This window comes from Balaenoptera borealis (genome assembly GCF_965194805.1).
Source record: "Balaenoptera borealis genome assembly, chromosome: 12".
Taxonomy (NCBI): Eukaryota; Metazoa; Chordata; class Mammalia; order Artiodactyla; family Balaenopteridae; genus Balaenoptera; species Balaenoptera borealis.
In genome coordinates this window covers 20,340,789-20,359,106 of record NC_138869.1, presented here as the reverse complement: position 1 = coordinate 20,359,106, position 18,318 = coordinate 20,340,789, and the positions used below count along the sequence as shown (strand labels likewise).

At 39.7% G+C, this 18,318-nt stretch overlaps 1 long non-coding RNA gene across 1 annotated transcript in view; it reads left to right on the top strand.

Annotated features, from left to right (window-relative positions):
* The first annotated feature begins 40 nt into the window (after positions 1-40).
* Positions 41-18,318, top strand: part of LOC309607165 — a 194,342-nt gene continuing 176,064 nt past the window's right edge. Inside the window, exon 1 of the long non-coding RNA XR_014232294.1 lies at positions 41-10,323. This is a non-coding gene — a long non-coding RNA (uncharacterized lncRNA). The remainder of the gene's footprint in view (positions 10,324-18,318) is intronic.

The window sequence follows — 18,318 nt, the reverse complement described above, 5'->3', positions numbered from 1 at the left end:
GAGAGGGGAGGGAGGGGAGAGGGGAGGGAGGGGCGGGGAGCGCGGCGGAGCAGCCAACGGGGTCCCGCGCCTCGCGCCGCCCGCGTGCCCCCCCACCAACCCGCGCTTCCGCGCCCCTGCGCCCGGTAGGACCCCGCGTCGCCCTGCGCTCAGGCAGCGTGCGCCCACGTGCGTTCGGCCTCCGCAGGGCCCTGGGCGCGGCTTCAGAGGGGGCGGCGGTCAGCGTGTCACCGCTGGGTGGCCTTGTGCGCGCACAGTCGGGCCCCGGGGAGCACGGGTAAAAGGTAGGAGTTCCACTTCTAGGAAAGCTTCCTACAGCTGCTCTCCCACAAGTGCGCAAAGATGAGCAATTTTAATATTAAAGCCTATATTTATTAAGGGCCCGCTACGTACCAGGTAGCGGATTGCGCAATTTAAGTGAATTAGTTCTTGGTTGTCCCCAGAGCACCCCTGGGTCTATTATTACTCCCTGATTTAGTGATGAGGAAATTAACTTGCCTAAGGCTGAAATGAGTAAGTTATGAGAATAATCACTAATTTTTTTGTCTTTTTACAAGGACCCTATGAGGTAGATCTTATCGCCTTTATTGTCTTAAATACATACAGACAGTGTTTGGTTGGACAACCTAGGCTTGAATGAAAGCCTGTTAAAGTCCTAAACCCGTGGTTTGAACAGCTAGGCTAGACTTACTTCCCATACCTGTGCAAAGGTTGTTCAGTGCAGCTTTACTTCTAATTGAAAAAACAGCCTACCTGTCTGTCCATTATTAAAAGAACAGCTAATTAAAGTATAGTGGAGCCATAGGATGGAATATAATGCAGCCACCTACAGAGAGGGAAGTACATCTACTAGTATTGGCATGAAATGACCTTCAAGAGGTATTACTAGGAGGAAGAAGTTTCAGGAAAAGTATTTTCAGTTTTTTGCTTATATACACGTGCGCATGCATATTTATGCATTCACCATTGCTAGAAGGATGACCCAGGATACTGTTAACAATAGTCCTTGTGAATAAAATTGAAATTGGGGCTGAATTTTATAATTCTTTGACGTTGTTTTTAAAATGTAGCATAAATTTACTTTATAGAAAAAAAAAATCTACTCCTGTTTGCTTAATTAGACTTAAACAAGGGTTTCCAGCCCTGTCCCCTCTCCTCTCCTTTCCTCTCTCTGATTCCTACTGTCAGAGGGACACAACCACTCATCAAGGGCAGCAGCCAGGGCCAAAAAGACCTGAGAGGGGTTTTAAGGGAAATAGCCGTTTGGCTGCTCGTTCTCATTTTTGCTCATTTCTCCCAGGAATAAATGCTCCTGTTTAGTCCCCTGCAATTCAGAATGGAATGTGAACTTTTGGAAAACTCTCCTTCAGGGGGCTTAAAAGATAACAGGTAGAAAACCCAGGTCAGTAAGATGCAGAGCACTGCTGCCTACACTGAAGCCCGCATGGAGGGCCCCAGTCCTTCTTGCTGGCGGAAAGAAACTGCTTCAAAGGGTCCAGTGCGGTGGGGTTTCCCCCAGAACGATTTCGGCAGTGATGTTTCCTTTCCCCTTGAGCACACAGCAGTGTCCTGGGATACACTGGGTAACTTTGTCTGATCTTGGCCACTTTTATCCTATTTCTCACTTTATCAGGAAAACTGTTCTTCCCTGTCAAAGTAATGGCTGGATTAAAAAAAAAAAAAAAAAAGATGGGATTATTTATGTTTCAAAAGAGGGGAGGCAAGGATAGATGGAGCTCACTACTATAAATAAAAATAATGTGCTTTTTCCTGTGAGAATTAAATTGCTGTAAATTTGGGCTCCTTAAGGTCTCTGTACTTAGCAAAAGAAAAAAATAGAATAGGTACGGAACTGTGGTTTATGGTCGTTTCAGTTGTTATTGGTTACTGTAAATAATCTTTTTGCTTGCAATCTGGGAACATGTTGGCAAACCCCCTGAGTGTGACAAAATGTTTTATTGGGTAGAACTGGTGTATTCTGGAAGGAACTGAGAAAACTTTCCATGCAAATTATGCTCATGCCTTGCACCTAGCAGGTGCAATTACTGCCAGGCCCACATCCATCACAGGAGTGCCTCTTCTCTGAATATTTTCAAGTCGATGTCTCATAATGCATTATCCTTCTAATACATACATAAACATAGACCCTATGTAATGGGAAGGGAAAGAGCATTTTTATCAAGGAGGAGGAGCTGTCCCCAGGCAGCAAAATGACGGGAAAAAGACAGGAGAGAAGTTGCTTTAAATTAGAGGGAGAGAAATCTAAACCTGAACCCCCCACTGCTGTCTCCAAATAATTAGTCATTTCCAAGCTCAGATTACATTCGTTGCCTGTGCTGGTGAAAGCTGATTAGCGCTGGAAAGGAATTTAGTGAAATTTCGAATCTATGGTCGCAGCAGAAGGGAGGACATCCTAAATTTGCAGCAGTAATGATGACCATTTCGTGTGAGCCACAGTTTCATAGTCAAAGAGGTAAGAGGTGTATAAATACATGTATATAAGGAGATATGCATCATTTTATTTCCTCCCTTTGCTCAAAATGTAAAGCATAATGTGAGTCAACTGAAGACCTGATATTTACCAAAAGTTGATACACAAGAGCAGGTTTAAATAAAATTTCCATCCAATTTCTGGGCTGGAAGCCCAGGAAATTAAAAAAAAGAAAAATTAAAGGCACATGTGGGTCTTCTCAGTGTGAATGCCGGATGGAGTTTTTATTGAATTTGGCCTCAACTGATTGTAGCATTATAAGCAATTCTGCAGTTAAGTTTCAGCAGCCATTTAGATGGCAAATCCTTTTTTTAGGGTATTATAACTAAGAATAATAACTTCCTTTTTATATGGCACATTTTATAACAAAGCACTTTAAAGTGTGAGATCATCTTCCCATTATTAAGATACCCCATCTGTGTTGGAATATAGAAGCTATTTCATGCCACTGACACCACATAACAGTTATTTGTTTGCCTGTTTCTTGTGTAGCAGAAGGAAATGAAGAAAAATATCTACTAAACCCACAGACTGACATTCTTCGGTAAAAGTATAAATTGGAATATAGCCAAGTTACTAAGTTAAACATACCCATTTCTATAAAAAGAAGTGAGGAGTCTTTTAGTTTCCATGGGTGGAAAGATAAGTCCTATGGACTTTGCCATGTTACTGTCCCCAAGTACATATCTAGATGTAAAGATTATATTATTGAGTATACAGAATTGTCATCTCTAGTGCTGGTGTGGGTGGTTCTGAGAGGTTCCTTGAGTCAGGCTAAAGAGCAGTAGTAAGTTTTCAGCATCCAAACGGGAGTAAAAATTAAAGTTGTTACAGTAACTGGATAACAGGCAAAAAATCTTCCATGAAACTTTCACCTTAAATGTTTGTCCATTGAATACCCTTATTCAAGCAAGTTCTCCATTTTTCTGGTAAGAGGGTCAAACTGGAGGATTCTGGAAACATGAATGCATGTAAAATGCTTAGCACTGTGCCTGGAACTTAGCTCTGGGTGTTAATCAAATATAACTAATTAAAGTGTCTACTCGTTTTCTCCTCTAAAGGTGATTGCCAAACTTTCTGTCTGTCACAGCTCTGCTGTCATTCTCTTTATGTCACAGAACATATCCCTACGTGACCCTATTTTTTACATGTTTTTTGTTGCCAGAATCCCTCACTAGAATGCAAGCTGCATGAAAGTGTGGTCTTTTGTTTGTTTGTTTACTGTGGCGTTCACAGCCCTCAGCACATATCTGACCCACACATGATTCAGATTCCGTAAATGTTCGTTTAATGATTGAAAGAGTTTCCAGTGTGCCAGGCACTGTACTCATTGCTTATACCCAGTGCTTTGCAACCCTTAAAACAACCCCAGGAGGTAACTAACTATTGTTTTACTGTCTTTTACAGATGAAGGAACTAAGACACAGAAAAGTGAACTCATGTATTTGGAAGCTCTCTGTCTGAAGATTGCACAAGCTGCAAGTAGCAAGGCTTGGCCTCGAATTGTGGGGTCCAGTGCCAGACTCTCTGCTTCCTGTGCATCCCTGTGAGTTTAAGTGGATTTTGCTACCCATCCAGTCCAACACTTGTAAAATTTTAATGTGCCTGCAACTGGGAATCTGGTTAAAATGCAGATTCTGATTTAGCAGGTCTGGGGTGAGGCCTGAGACTCTGCATTTCTACCAAGCTCCCAAACGATGCATGGAGCTGCTGGTCCAGAGACCAGACTTCGAAGAGCTAGGTTTTCATGTTAACATATAATCCAGTTGGCACATCCCAAATTTTAGGGATGGAAATTAATGGAAGTTAAAAAACAATATTGGAATTGCTTAAATGGTTATGAAATCATAGAGTTTGACTTAGAATTATTTCTTCTAGGTTTACAGTGACTAGTCCAAAGTAAAATCTCAACGAATATTAATTTCCTATACAGAAGAAGAAACTGAGGCACAGAAAGATTATGTAACTTTTCCCAGTTCACTGGTGGCAGAGCTGAGATAGTGACCACCTGATACCTGTGCTCTTTTTGATCAGAAAGCACTGACGCCTCTTGATCAGTTTTTTAACAGTAGATTTCATGGAAATTTGAAATGGCAACAGACTGACAAGGTTAAGAGAGTTGGTAAAGAGGGTGTGCACAGATGTACTTAGCGGTTGCACTTTGGTAGGGATGAGGTGGTTGCACCCTGAGGAAGAAATGAGGGCACCTGAAGTTCAGAGCTCCTGAATTGAAAACCTATTACACAACAGCTGAAGAACGCTACATGTAAGAGCCCTTCCCCCTAATGTATGTTACTATACACAAGCAATGTAAGTTTCCCATTTAGTAACTCTATTTATGGGGGGTATTTTCCCAATATTAATGGGAATAACACTGTCTTTCCTATTTAAATATGATCATGTTTTGAAAAAGAGGTTATGTACATATGTCACTTCATTGAAAATACGGGCTTTTGCACAAAGTAACTTGCCTTTCATTAATTTACCTCATCATTTTTTTTACTGTGGGTTTTAATAAGTATTTTATTGGTTTGTCTGTCTAAAATGTTTTCCCCAAGACTGCCAATATTTCTTGGAATAAAAATGAAGATTTTTTTTCATATGCTGAAATGCAGAAAAACATCCTTTACGTATTTATATTTTCATTCTGCTCATACTGTTATTATGATGCAAATTTTTTGACAGTAATAAATATATTGATGTTAAAACTGGGCTTCTGCTCTATGTGTATCTTTGAAATGCTTATATATCTAAAAAATCTTAGCTGATATGGTGAGACAAAGGGAGTTTTTCTAAACTTAAGGTGAAATAAAGTTCTTCACAGGGGAGTTTGAGAATGAAAAACAAAAACTGTTTCTTTATGAATAGAGGATGACTGTTATTAGCCGGATAAGTATCTTGGATGAGGGATAAAGAATGAAAACAAAGATTGTTTTAGTCAGCTCTGCCTCCTAGAACAAATTACCATAGAGTGGCTGGCCTACACCACAAACATTTATTTCTCATACTTCTGGAGGCTGGAAATCCAAGATGAGGGTGCCAACATGGTTGGGTTCTGGTGAAAGCCCTCTTACTGGTTTGTAGATGGTGGCTTCTTTTTGTATCCTCACATGGCAGAGAGCAGACAGAGAGAAAGAGGTGGGGGAGGAGAGAGAGAGTGTGTTTTCTGGTCTCTTCTTATAAGGGCACAAATCCTATTCATGAATGCTCCACCCTCATGATCTAAGTACTTCCCAGAGGCTCTACCTTTTAATATTGTCAGGTTTTTAATGTAATAGCCAGTTATTTTACCAGCAAAAGTGCGTTTATGCGGAAATAGAGGAATTGCAGTTCGGGATACCCAGACTATGGTGGATCATAGGCAAATCCAGGGAACAAGGAAGGGGAACCTGCTTTAATAAGGAATTGTTTTTTTGTGTGGGGGGGAGGTGGTTTGGAAGGGGCTGTAATAACCAAAGAGTCCACTGGAGGAAGCTGGGAGTACAAAGTATGGAGGCTTCTCATTGGTTGAGCTGCTACAGTCTGATGGGCTGGGCTGTCTAAGGGCAGAGTTACATTTTCTCCTCCCTGCTAGACAGTAAAGTAGGCAACCCCTTCCTCCCTGAGATGTAGGCATGTGTCTTTTCCTATTTGTAGTAAATGACCACGCATGGCAGGCATGAGAGCTCCCCCTACAAACCTTCACAGACTCCAATTTCAGCTGAGGTTTCTTTAATTCATTCCACAGTACTGTCACATTGGGGGTTAGGATTTCAACATATGAATTTTGGGGGGACACAAACATTCAGTCCATAACAACGACACAAAGTAAGTTGAGGTAAATCTATGCTAGGTAGAAACCATTGTACAGAAGACCAAGAGACAAGAAAGAACAAGTTTGTGTTGATGTAGTTGCTATCATCAGCTCCTAATGAGCTTACAAGGTAGTATGGTGAATAGTATTTTGACAACATTTATAGGCATCTGTATGAAGTGGGTCTTTTAGGCTCTGAAGAAAGAAATGTAAGAAATTGTTTTACATTTCAGCCAGTTTACCCCAGTGAAGTGCTTTTTCTTTAATAACTTAATGTAACATTAAGCTTTCTATTTCCACTATTTACTAATAATTGGGCAGTGTCTTAGGGAAGGAATAATTTCCACACCTAGTCACAACTGGCCAAAACGCAAGGAAACCTTTCCTTCCTCCAGAGTTTGGAGGAAAAGCAGCTGATTTCTAAGGTTCTGATGACCACTTTTGGACCTCTCACAGGGCCCAACACACAACATGCATTAAAATGTTCACTGAATGAACATGTGTCAAGTGGTAAATTTCTAAAATTCTTTTTGATTACATGCCATTTATTTTGATCACCTACTTTCAATTTTTTTTCATTTTTGTCAATATGATTAAAGGAAAAGAGATTTTTCTCACTGAAATGCACACCCTTCATTATGCTAAAATATCCTTTCGAGAAACTGACAACTAGAATCCTTTATTCTAGTGGTTCTGACACTTTTGCCTCACGTTAGAATCACTTGGGGGAGTTAAAAAAATCTGGGTGCCCTGGTTTTACCTCTTCCTGATTAGTTCGGAATCTCTGGGATGCAATACCCAGGTATCAGTATTTTTTAACTGCCCACGTAATTCTAGTATGCAGATAAGTTTGAGAAGTATTGTGGGTTGAAATGTGTTCCCTCAAAAGAGATGTGAAGTCCTATCCTCAGGTACCTGTGAATGTGACTTTATTTGGAAATCAGTTTTTTGTAGATGGAATTAGTTAAATTAAGGGAAGGTTTTACAGAATTGGAGGGCCCTAATCCAATGACTGGTGTCCTTCTATAAGGAGGGGAATTTGGACATACGGAGAGAGGAGAACGCCCTGAAAAGACACAGAGAGAGGCACAGAGGGAAGACAGCCATGCGAGGTGGAGGCTGAGGCTGGCATTGTACAGCTGTAAGCCAAGAAACACCAAGGATTTCCAGAAATCTCAAGAAGCCAGAAGAGAAGCGTGGAACAGTTGCTCCCTCTGAGCCGCCAAGAAGGAACCCATCCTGTTGATACCTTGATTTTGCACAGCTGGGCTCCAGGACTGTGAGAGAGTAAATTTTTATTGTTTTAAGCTACTGAGGGGGACTTCCCTGGTGGCGCAGTCGTTAAGAATCTGCCTGCCAATGCAGGGGGCACGGGTTCGAGGCCTGGTCCAGAAAGATCCCACATGCTGGGGAGTAACTAAGCCCGTGGGCCACAACTACTGAGCCTATGCTCTAGAGCCCGCGAGCCACAACTACTGAGCCCACACACCTAGAGCCCGTGCTCCACAACAAGAGAAGCCACTGCAATGAGAAGCCCACCCACCACAATGAAGAGTAGCCCCCGCTTGCTGCAACTGGAGAAAGCCCGCGTGCAGCAACAAAGACCCAACACAGCCAAAAATAAATAAATTTATTAAAAAAAAATTGCTACTGAGGTTATAATAATTTGTTACTGCAGCCCTAGCAAATGAATACAGCACTTCTTAGTGGATCCAGAGTAGGCTGGCCAGCAGTTTGTAATTCCTCCTTTTCATCTCATTTAGTCAACTAGCTGAATTGGTGGGTGGGTTCTAAATTAATAGCCATTTTCACTGACAGTGCCAGAGCAAATATTCTGCCTCCTTCCATTCCTCCCTCTGCCCCACCTCGGTCATTAAGCCAGGAAGAAAAATTCAAAGCACTTATTTGGATGAAACATTTCTTTGGGTCATTATAGTTTTAAGGATTAGACTTTGCCACTTGTTAGTCCAAGCATTTGTTTGCTTACATTCTTTCTATCATGGTCCATAAAATACTGAGTCACAATACTCCAGTATTTTCTCTTTTAGCCAAGTTCAATTGCTGCAGGATTCAGTCACTATAATCAAAACATTTTAATACTTGAAAACAATGAAAGGAAGAGGTGACTTTCTTTTTCTTCACTCTTTCTGTCAAGGTGATAAGTTCCCAACTATATTTTCCCATAAAACAATCTCTGCCAATTGTTTCTTCAGTATTTATGAAATGTTCCTACACTACAAACTATTTTTAAAATGAGATTCAAAGAGACTTTAGGTGACTCTTAATCATTTTCAAACTATTATCACAATTATCACAATCGCTGGGAAGACAAGTATAGGCATGATTTGCACATGGATGAAAACAACCTAGTAATCAAAAGCTGAGGAAGCAGCCCTCTTCCCAGTGAGCCATTTTAGATGATAAAATAAGTAACTGCAGTGTGACTCTCCAGTTAACGAGGATATTCTGGTTATAGCATGAATGTGTGTGAAACTTCAGAGCAGGTCTAGAAGTTTATAAATTATAATCCCCAATATGACTGTTGTGTATCTGACACCCCAGCTAACACAAATTAGACCCACAAATGCAGATGTGCAATTACGAAAGCATCGGGAAGGTTATCAAGTGAGATGTTTTTTGACAGTTAAAATCACAAAACAGAGGTAACCTAACAATTAAGGGTTAGTGAGTCACATGAATAGAAATACCACTGGTGGAGAGAGAGGGCTTCTTACTTCTGTTAGCAAAGATTGCTAGTTTCTAGAAATAAGCATTACTGGTATTTTGGCTAGTCCTATTTTGACCACTAGGCAAATTTCTTTGGGGCTATTTCTGGCTTTTACATCCTCAGGATTCTTAGCAGGGAAAACATGCATAATAAAAGGAAGGTGGTGGATTACAATAATACTACCCAGATGATTGGAGAGGAAAGATCTCTCCCCCTATGGACAGCCAGTGTATTTTATACATAACTAAAGGTGGGTGACATAATTTGTGGCATAATTTCAGGGTGAAATGAAAATGCGGGACCCCTTGTTCGAAACACAGGAAAAAAGTGTTGTCTATAAATGTAGCTTTTTTCTTTTTCCCACAGTTGATCTCTCTTGAGTTGTCGTGATGTTCTTTATTTTCTGTTTAATGTCATTCTAAATAAAGGAGAATTAAAAATGTTAATTTTTAGCATGAATTTTAACATGCATATTTATGTTGTGCAATGCCAGTTTTAAATGCAAATATAAGAGCATTTAACTCATATGTGGTATCACCGCAATTATACAATTTGTGTTTTGCAGCTTCTACATGCATATGTATTTTGTTCTTCCCAGAACAATGGAAATGCCGGACAAAGCTAACTCAGCTGTTGTTATTTTATCTGATATGCAAAACTCTCTATTTTCGGCTTATTGATGAATGAGGAAGGATTGAAAGGAAAAGGATGCGTGGGTTGCTTTATCTTTCACTTTCCTCCTGTGCCATAATTTTCACATTTGTGAAAATTGTCTAGTACAGGGAATAATAGCAAATAAGAAAGGATATAATAGTGTTCTTTGGTGGTTAGGATTTCTCAGAATGCCATTGCTCTTTTTCTGCATTGGAAGCAAAATTCTGATTCTGATGCAAAATGTGGCCTCTCAGGGCTATCAGCACCTTGCCTACTCAGTTGTGGATGTAACTAGCTTACTTTTTACTTTAAGTTTGATTCTTGCAGAATTCCCAGGCATAGTGAGTGCACCAGAAGTCTGTGACTGTGGGCCTTCAAGAACACTCGTGAATGGCACAACAAGGACTGTCGACGCCAGGATTGCACGCATCTCCTCTGCGCAAGCACATATTCTGTTGTCCAGTGGATTTCATTAACAAAACACAAGTCCAGGGCTTCCCTGGTGGCGCAGTGGTAGAGAGTCTGCCTGCCAATGCAGGGGACACGGGTTCGAGCCCTGGTCTGGGAAGATCCCCCATGCTGCGGAGCAACTGGGCCCGTGAGCCACAACTACTGAGCCTGCGCGTCTGGAGCCTGTGCTCCGCAACAGGAGAGGCCGTGACAGTGAGAGGCCCACGCGCCGCGATGAAGAGTGGCCCCTGCTCGCCGCAACTACAGAAAGCCCTCGCACAGGAACTAAGACCCAACACAGCCAGAAATAAATAAATAAATTAATTAATTAATTAAAAAATAAATAAAAATAAAACAAAACACAAGTCCAAAGATAAAATTATTAAGAATTTCAAGGCAGCCACAACATAGCGTTAAACCAAGAGCAGGGCAACCGCATAGGTCACGCCACCATGAAGCCCCCTGGCAAAGCTGTTGTAAGCCTATAACTGTAGTTTTCGAATTTAACTCTGCCCTCCCACTAGCATAAAAATGTCTTGGATTTGTATGTAGGTTTTCAAGTGATAGCTAAAGACATTCAGTGTAGTAGGTAACTGGGGATGTATAAAAAAATAGTGCTATCATTTTTTAGCTCTTATATCCAAATTTTGGCTCACTAAAAATCGATTACTTTCTTGTATAAAATAGGTAAGCACTGTGTCCCTGAGTATATTTCATCCCCTTTTCCCTCCCTCCCTTCTCCCCTTCCTTCCTTCCTGCCTTCCTTCCTTCCTTCCTTTCTTTCCTTTTCTTTATTTTTCCAGTGTCCTTTCTTTGATTCATGTCGGAAGTTTGCTACTGGAAACTAGCCACAATCTACATTGTGGACCTCCAAAGCTATCTAACAAGCCTCGGGCAATTAATACTTACTAGAGAACAATATAATTCCACAAGCAGTCATACCCTCCCTCTTCTGCACACATTTCTATGCATTTCTCTCTTGTCTTAAATTAGTGTAGCCATTGATTTTGGTGTCTTTTTCTTAGGGAACAATTTTTATACCGCGTGTTTAAAAAGTGATGATAGGGTTCTTAGACATGTGGCCTTGTGATTCACTGATAGAGCCTTTGAGGGTAAATCTGCCTTTTTGGCATTGTTAATCTCTTTTTGCCACCACTCTTTTTTAGAGGGTTCTTGCATTTAACGTTTAGATCATTAACTTTAAGCAAGAAATGGCAGAATCTCAAAACTGGCATACGTTCCACGAAAGCAGCCTGGGGGCTACACACATTCTTCCAAGTTTTAATCCTCCCAGGTGCTGCTTTTGTTGAAAACATTCCAACTCTACCCTGTATTTGGTATGCTGCCCTGTTTACCAAGAGTGCAAATCTCCTGTAAACCTTACTCTTAAAAAGGCTACCAGGATCAGAGCCAATCAAAAAAGGAACAGCCTTCATAAATATTCACAGCTCACCAGAGACTGAGCTGTAACAAGTAATGAATAGTCATAGGGAATCTCATCACTGACGGAGACCCATCAATGCAAAAACAAAACCCCATTTCCAAAAACAATATAAAGGAAGCATGTCTGTAAAATACCGGCTAAGAGTAGTATTATGAGAACAATTATTTCAATTTAGAGACGTCTCTGTTATATTCCATGAATCATTTATTTTCTCCCCCTCCCAGATTAAATATAGATTTTTAAATATAAATATCTGTTTTAAAGACCTGTTTTTCCCAATATACCATTTTCCCCCTTCTACTTGGATAACTGTCGGCAGTAAGATACATGCATTTTCTCTGTATAGCATATCTGTTTGCTTGCAGGGCTCATGGGAAAGTAGTAGGTGATTTTTAAAATGGTTTCTGGCTTGTGGTAAACATTTCATCCTGAAAACTGGAAAACCACTTGGTCTGACTACCCTCAATCTGAGAATAAAATATTTGGGCTTAAAACATGAAGTGGGTAGAGGCATATGGGCTACAATGGGTCAGGAAGTATTCTGGACATTAAATCTGGGAGAACAGGGGAAAATGTATCTCTCCTTCCTTATTTCTCCCTTTACTGCTTGTTAAATAGAATTGTCAAAGCCTCCAACCTCCTGCATCTGTTACAATGTTTTGTAGATTAGATATTTGGAAAGCTCTGTTGCTTTCTGAGTCTGTCTTAAATGTGATCTGCTCTCTGTTCTGAAACACACGCAATTACAGATGATTTCATAGGTATGTACTATGAACAGGACACCTCTGGTTGTATGATGTACTTCCCCTCTTCACATGCACCTGCATGATTAAACTCTAAGAGAGACTGGAGGACTCCCAAGTATTTTAACGTATACATGAAGTAAGTCCACAGAGACTTTCTTCATTTATCCTTTTAACACTCTTATTATCCACCTAACTCTCTGTTTCTCTTTTTTTTTAAATAAATTATAGTTGACTTAGAGCAAATTCATTTCATAGTCACCTCTTCCTCAACCGCCCCATACCTTAAATTCTAGAAACTTGCAACTGCCGACTAAATTAAATATAAATTCCTCAACTTTACATGATGGTTCTCATTAGTATTCTATTAACATTAGGATAGTGCCAAATAATAGATACTCAAACAAAAAGGAGGAATATATGTTCATAGAACCAAAAATCCAGAGCTAGAGTTAGCCTTAGATAAAGCTAGATCCAGAGCCTTAGATCATCTCATCAGCTCTCTTCTCCTTTGCCTCTCTTCTTTGCCTCTCTCTTCTCCTTTGCCTCTATTATCCTTTGCATTAAATTCAGTGTCAAACTTGTTCTCACCATTTGGCGACTCCTAGTAGCCCCAGGCCTACATCCTTAATGGTTCAAGGGTATCTGAATGAGACTGCTCTTAATCCCAGCAGTTCCAAAAGAAGTTCCAGAATGAAATCTCACTGTACTCCTTGGCCTACCTTAGGTTACTTGCTTATCCTTGATCCAGTCTCTGGAACCAGAGGAGATGATGCTATGATTGATGGACTTGAGTCATGGTCCCACCCTTGGACCTAGGCATAGACGTAGGAGTCAGCTCCCCGCAACCGCATTGACTGTGATACTCATAGGAAAAGTAAGATCTTGTAGACAAACAAATAGAGAGTTGAGGCTGGGCAGGAAGTAACAACAGACATCCATCAGAAGCCATAGCCTACGTTTCTTATCTTCTCCTATTTCCCTAAAACAACCTGTTGTGGAGACCTCTTTGGTTTTATCAGCCACTGCACAAGGGAATGGTAGTGGAGATTCTGTACCTAGTTGGAGGTCATGAGTGTCAAGCATGGTCTAGGGAGATATAGTCCTCTTCCCAAGAGACTGCAGTCAGCCATATAAGATTTTCAGGAAATCTTTCTACCAGTTCTTAGTCTAAAACCTAGTCTTGAAATCAAGTCTCATTCCCAAAGATGGTTGTCTCTAGGGAGACTGGGTCTCTGTTAAGTTAAAGGCTTAACTTTGGCCCAGAGTTTCGTGGCTGTAACCTCTGTTTAATGCTAATTATATATTCAACATAGGTTTAATCATATACTGAACATCCCATAGCAAGGAGGGTAAGATAATTGTTCTGACACCTGGGACCTCCCAATTGCATTAAGCCACTCAGACACTCACTGTAGTGTAGCAGTCAAATTGGCATCTCAATACAGCCTTCTGGTTGCCTCCCCCATTGATCTATCCAAAAGCCATTTATGAAAGGTATAATTCTGCTAAGCAGTGCATCCCCCAGTAGAAAATAGGATGCAAAGACATTAAAACATTAAAAATATACCACAACTCTTATAACCTACTTTTGGCATTAACATTTTTTTTTAATATCCTGAAAGCCTCAAAAAAGGGGAGCAGCCTCTGGCCTTCTGTTTCCAACACCTTTAAAATTATCTCTCTCTTATTGAAACTTTCCAGAAGCCACTCTCCTCTAAACCTTCATAGCAAGTTCTGAACTTCACACTGAGTCTTCATTATCTTCTGCCTTGAATTAGTGTTGTTGTGTGCAAGCCTTAGATGATAGTAACCTTTTGAGTTCAAGTCCTATTTATACCTTGCCTATGTGATATTTATATTTTTTTATGATGTGCTTGTTTAAGCCTTACAATATTGTCCCAATTACCTGGAGGACAGGACCTTCGTTCTATTCATTTATGTATCTACTAAGAGCCTGGCAAAGGATTCTGTGTACAAACTTGGTACATAATTCATATTTGTTGGAATAGCATGAATCTTTTAGTCTGCATTTGTCTTTAAACTGTCTGTGTCTTGTGTGTATCTTGATGGTGTAGATTGTAGTTGGTAGTGAAATCCATATTTTGCTTTGCTCCTGTGAATTTATAAAGGGTTGCCCCTCTGAGAAGTAGTTCTTACCAACACTCCTAACTCTCAGTCAGATAGAACTGACCACTTATCTTTGGCTCATTCCACATATCTTTCACTCCACTATATATATGCTTCTATCATGTTGTGTTTCTTAGTTTATGTGCCTGTCACATTTTCTTATTCTGTGAGCCCTTCAAAAGACGCAGTGGTTGAGAATCTGCCTGCCAATGCAGGGGACACGGGTTCGAGCCCTGGTCTGGGAAGATCCCACGTGCCGTGGAGCAACTAGGCCCGTGAGCCACAACTACTGGGCCTGCACGTCTGGAGCCTGTGCTCCTCAACAAGAGAGGCCGCGACAGTGAAAGGCCCGCACACCACGATGAAGAGTGGCCCCCGCTCGCCGCAACTAGAGAAAGCCCTCGCACAGAAACGAAGACCCAACACAGCCAATAATTAATTAATTAATTAATTAAAAAAAAAAAAAAGAGCTATTTTTTTTTCCATTTTGTATCTCCCGTGCCTAGATCATAAATTTTGGTCTATAATTATTTTTCGTGTTGTATAAATGGAATGATGTATTGAAACTAAGATAATTAAGACAGTTCCTCTAGAGGAGGATGGACTCTGGTGTAAAAAAGTTAATCTTCACAATGATAACACTTCATAACAAATTGCCCCAAGATTTGGTGGCTTAAAATAGCAATCATTTATTCATGCTCATGTGTCTGTGGTTTGGTGATCTAGCTGTGCTTCCAAGTGTGGGTCTGGCTGGTCTAGGCTCCTCACCACAAATTGGGCTCAGTCTGTAACCACATGTTGACTCTGGAGGCCTGGTGGGAGATGCAGCAAATTACCCATCACCTTCTCATGGTGATGGCAGAAATGCAAGGGAGCAAGCCCTACCGCTTAAATATTTCAAGCCTTTGCATCATGATGCTAATATCAAGTTGGTAATAATAAGCAACAAGGATATGTTGTACAGCACAGGCAAATACAGCCATTATTTTGTAATAACTTTAAATGGAGTGTAATATATAAAAATATTGAATCACTATGATGTACACCTGAAACTAATGCAGTATTATAAAGAATCTATACTTCAATTAAAAAACAATAATATTGAGTTGGTAAAAAAAATCCAAATGGCTAAGCATAAAGTCAGTGGGTGGGTAAGTATACTTTGAGTGTATGAGAACTGAAAAATCTTGGAGCAAAGGGCACAGGTTCAGGCAGGGGTGGAGAACTGTGGCCAACATTTCCATCTGGCATATCAGGTTATAAAGAAGATTCGTGAAAGAAATAGCAATCCTGGGGTTGGATAGTTTCATTTAGCCATTGCTGTTCTGGGATTTATTTGTGGTCAGCATCCAAGATACCCAAGGATTATTCTACTTTAAATCATATTTGAAGATCTCCTGAGTTGATGCTTATGAGTTGTCTTTTTACTGCATTTACAATATAAGTTGTATACCCTTATGGATATCAAAATGTTGCTGTGCTATGCTTACTAAATCTAAGGTTAGTTTCTTTCATGACTAGACTGTCCTTATTATGACCCTTATTTTTAACACCCCCCCAAGTAAGTTGCCTCCTTAATAATTCACTAACAATACTGACCCTCCCTTCAGAGAGGCTGTGTTATTTAACTGCCTTCTTCCTCATAATCAAGTCAGACTCCATGAACAGTTAAGGATTTTGTTTTGAATTTGTAAATGAATATGATTTAATACAAGTTTATGCAATAGTTCTAAGGTTTAATATTTTGCACCCTCTGCTGGGGAAAAAACAAAGAGAATTACAGCAGATGTGGAGAAGTAAGTGATATAGGACATGAAGTGAAAGCCTTAGATTAGAAGACCACTTGGCCCATAAAAGTCTTTCATTTTGCAGTTAGTTTGAGAATATGATTCTGTAACTCTCCTTGCATAAACAATATATGATGAAATTTAAATTCATGAACATTAACCTGAAAATATCCAAGCTTACAATTTATTGGATGCAGAGATCTGAAAAATCCCTTTAAAGCCTTCCCTATAGGTGGATTTTGGAATATATTTAGGTTAAATCCCATTGATAAGAACCCAAAATATCAAGAAACAGAAATACTAAATATCTGAAAAACTGAGACTTAAATGGTACTTTCTATTAAGAAAGCCACAAGCTAGTAATTTTCTGTTCTGCATTCCACAAAAGAGGTTGTCAGCTTATGCAGTACTTGAATTATAAGGAAACAAATAACTCTTTGTTTCACAAGTAAATTTAAATGCCATAACCTCTTAACAGTGCATTACTAAGAATGATAAAGACATTATCCACTGGCATACACTTTCATTTAAACGTCTCCACATAACGGCAGAGACAGCCTAAAATTTCTTCAAGTTAGGTTCAAACATAACATAAATCTGAATTCCATAATGCCTTTCATAAGATGGAAGAAAGCAGCTATATCTGAAACATTCTCCAGCTCTTATTCATAACAGGTGAACAGTTTCATCAGAGTGAAATGATCACTTAGAATGACAAATGTTTTAAATGGAAGAATATGAGATTGAAGGAGATCTTCTTTCTAAACCCTTATACCTGTACACACATCTGTGTGACTGTCCTAGTTTATGTTGAATGCCCTAGGACATTGAGAGTGGTCAGCCTTATCCATTTCCCACACTTTTATAATCCACTGTTGAAAGAATATTTCAGCTGACACAGCTGTCTCAGTAGCCTCTGGAGCAACACAAACCTGGTATTTTCTAATCCGAGGTTATTTTTTAGGTCATCAATTCTATTTCCAAACATCTGACAGACCCTGGTGTTCTTAATTAGAATGGTGGCACATCTATTGATCATTATCTTTATGACTTCAATTTTCTCAACTTGTAACAAGTTCAGAAGCAGGTTTTTGCAGACCTTGTCTGTTGCTCTCTGAATCACATCTACTAGCACTTACTAAGCCAGTCTGACATCATTTGATAAGTAAAACACAGATCCTCAGATGGTAAATCAAAAATAGAATTGTTTACCTCCAGGGAAGGGAACTTGAGGGCAAAATGGTAAATTCTGATCTCAATTTTTCTCTTTCTCTCTCTCTCTTTTGCTCGCACTCTCTCTCTGCTCTCTCTCCATTTCTCTTTCTCTTTCTTTGCCTTTTTCATACAGCCACACACAAAATCATATATCAAAATGTAAAATAGAAATATGAATAAAATTATATGTCCATATTTTGTTGCTAATCTTTAAATGGTACAGGAGATATACATGTGACCTTTATAAATAGAGCCTTTCTGAACTGTGCCATGTACGGGAGTACAGGGAAAAGAGCCATAAAGGTCATTTAACGGTATTTTCTACAGGTTGCTGTTATGTGAATACTTCATATAATCTGGCCTTTCCTTTCCAGCTTTCTCTTCCATGTTTCACAATGTATGCTGTTTTAGTAGACCCTGTGCCTTTAATAGCATTTTCAAAATGCTACTCTTGTCCATTTATTTATGTGTTAGAACCTGTCCAGGCTATCTTCCCTTCTCATTTCTACTACTTCACATTATCTCCAGCTCATGTAAGATAATTAACCATAAAAATTATTTTTCAAAACTGTCGACATAAAGTGATTTTTTTTCCTAAGGCTAGGACTAATCTAATTAATTATTTAATTCAGTTCAATTAATTAATTACTTTTGTCACATATATGTCCTTTTAACACAAATTTGGATTGAGCTGATTAAGCTTTATGATTCTGGATCGAGATTCCCCATTGCAATTTTCTCCTGGGGTAAACAGGGGATACTTTCCATACAATAACAATGATTGTGTTGATTTCTCAGTCTTATTTTCTTACCACATAGAGAAAGATCTTAGGTTAGAGGTTGTCTCATCTTCATTCTTGCACCTGTCATGCTCTCCCTGAAC